The sequence below is a fragment of the Hypanus sabinus genome, unplaced genomic scaffold (assembly GCF_030144855.1).
Source record: "Hypanus sabinus isolate sHypSab1 unplaced genomic scaffold, sHypSab1.hap1 scaffold_502, whole genome shotgun sequence".
In the NCBI taxonomy this organism is placed as follows: Eukaryota; Metazoa; Chordata; class Chondrichthyes; order Myliobatiformes; family Dasyatidae; genus Hypanus; species Hypanus sabinus.
In genome coordinates this window covers 2307-5404 of record NW_026781369.1, presented here as the reverse complement: position 1 = coordinate 5404, position 3098 = coordinate 2307, and positions in this window count along the sequence as shown.

Genomic DNA, 3098 nt, shown 5'->3' with positions numbered 1-3098 from the left:
CTGGAAGAGGACAGACAGCACCGTTATGTTACTCACTGCCCGAGGGGGTGGAGACCAGGGAAAGCACTTCCTACCTGGGACGCTGAGGGTAAGAGTTAATCACAGGGTGACTGTACACACACACTCCTTTTAGCAGCAGTTAATCACTGTACAACACATTGCATTTAGTAAGGTAAGGGTGAGTCACAGTGTGACTATACTGCAAACTGCAGTTAATAATTGAGAGTTAACCACACAGTGATTGTACAACACACTGCACTCAGCAGGGTGATGGTCAGTCAGATTGTGATTGTACAACACACTGCACTCAGCAGGGTGATGGTCAGTCAGAATGTGATTGTACAACACACTGCAACTCAGCAGGGTGATGGTCAGTCAGAATGTGATTGTACAAACACACTGCACTCAGCAGGGTGATGGTCAGTCAGAATGTGATTGTACAACACACTACACTCAGCAGGGTGATGGTCAGTCAGAATGTGATTGTACAACACACTGCACTCAGCAGGGTGATGGTCACTCAGATTGTGATTGTACAACACACTGCACTCAGCAGGGTGATGGTCAGTCAGATTGTGATTCGTACAACACACTGCACTCAGCAGGGTGATGGTCAGTCAGATTGTGATTGTACAACACACTGCACTCAGCAGGGTGATGGTCACTCAGATTGTGATTGTACAACACACTGCACTCAGCAGGTGATGGTCAGTCAGAATGTGATTGTACAACACACTGCACTCAGCAGGGTGATGGTCACTCAGATTGTGATTGTACAACACACTGCACTCAGCAGGGGTGATGGTCAGTCAGAATGTGATTGTACAACACACTGCACTCAGCAGGGTGATGGTCAGTCAGAATGTGATTGTACAAACACACTGCACTCAGCAGGGTGATGGTCACTCAGATTGTGATTGTACAACACACTGCACTCAGCAGGGTGATGGTCAGTCAGATTGTGATTGTACAACACACTGCACTCAGCAGGGTGATGGTCACTCAGATTGTGATTGTACAACACACTGCACTCAGCAGGGTGATGGTCACTCAGATTGTGATTGTACAACACACTGCACTCAGCAGGGTGATGGTCAGTCAGAATGTGATTGTACAACACACTGCACTCAGCAGGGTGATGGTCAGCCAGATTGTGATTGTACAACACACTCTACAACTCAGCAGGGTGATGGTCAGTCAGATTGTGATTGTACAACACACTGCACTCAGCAGGGTGATGGTCAGTCAGATTGTGATTGTACAACACACTGCACTCAGCAGGGTGATGGTCAGTCAGATTGAGATTGTACAACACACTGCACTCAGCAGGGTGATGGTCAGTCAGAATGTGATTGTACAACACACTGCACTCAGCAGGGTGATGGTCAGTCAGATTGAGATTGTACAACACACTGCACTCAGCAGGGTGATGGTCAGTCAGATTGTGATTGTACAACACACTGCACTCAGCAGGGTGATGTCACTCAGATTGTGATTGTACAACACACTGCACTCAGCAGGGTGATGGTCAGTCAGAATGTGATTGTACAACACACTGCACTCAGCAGGGTGATGGTCAGTCAGATTGTGATTGTACAACACACTGCACTCAGCAGGGTGATGGTCACTCAGATTGTGATTGTACAACACACTGCACTCAGCAGGGTGATGGTCACTCAGATTGTGATTGTACAACACACTGCACTCAGCAGGGTGATGGTCAGTCAGATTGTGATTGTACAACACACTGCACTCAGCAGGGTGATGGTCACTCAGAATGTGATTGTACAACACACTGCACTCAGCAGGGTGATGGTCAGTCAGAATGTGATTGTACAACACACTGCAACTCAGCAGGGTGATGGTCAGTCAGATTGTGATTGTACAACACACTGCACTCAGCAGGGTGATGTCCTCTGGTCCTGAGATTGTGATTGTACAACACACTGCACTCAGCAGGGTGATGGTCAGTCAGAATGTGATTGTACAACACACTGCACTCAGCAGGGTGATGGTCACTCAGATTGTGATTGTACAACACACTGCACTCAGCAGGGTGATGGTCAGTCAGATTGTGATTGTACAACACACTGCACTCAGCAGGGTGATGGTCACTCAGAATGTGATTGTACAACACACTGCACTCAGCAGGGTGATGGTCAGTCAGATTGTGATTGTACAACACACTGCACTCAGCAGGGTGATGGTCAGTCAGAATGTGATTGTACAACACACTGCACTCAGCAGGGTGATGGTCAGTCAGATTGTGATTGTACAAACACACTGCACTCAGCAGGGTGATGGTCAGTCAGAATGTGATTGTACAACACACTGCACTCAGCAGGGTGATGGTCACTCAGATTGTGATTGTACAACACACTGCACTCAGCAGGGTGATGGTCAGTCAGATTGTGATTGTACAACACACTGCACTCAGCAGGGTGATGGTCACTCAGAATGTGATTGTACAACACACTGCACTCAGCAGGGTGATGGTCAGTCAGAATGTGATTGTACAACACACTGCACTCAGCAGGGTGATGGTCAGTCAGATTGTGATTGTACAACACACTGCACTCAGCAGGGTGATGGTCACTCAGATTGTGATTGTACAACACACTGCACTCAGCAGGGTGATGGTCAGTCAGAATGTGATTGTACAACACACTGCACTCAGCAGGGTGATGGTCACTCAGATTGTGATTGTACAACACACTGCACTCAGCAGGGTGATGGTCAGTCAGATTGTGATTGTACAACACACTGCACTCAGCAGGGTGATGGTCACTCAGAATGTGATTGTACAACACACTGCACTCAGCAGGGTGATGGTCAGTCAGATTGTGATTGTACAACACACTGCACTCAGCAGGGTGATGTGTCAGTCAGAATGTGATTGTACAACACACTGCACTCAGCAGGGTGATGGTCAGTCAGATTGTGATTGTACAAACACACTGCACTCAGCAGGGTGATGGTCAGTCAGATTGTGATTGTACAACACACTGCACTCAGCAGGGTGATGGTCACACTCAGATTGTGATTGTACAACACACTACACTCAGCAGGGTGATGGTCAGTCAGAATGTGATTGTACA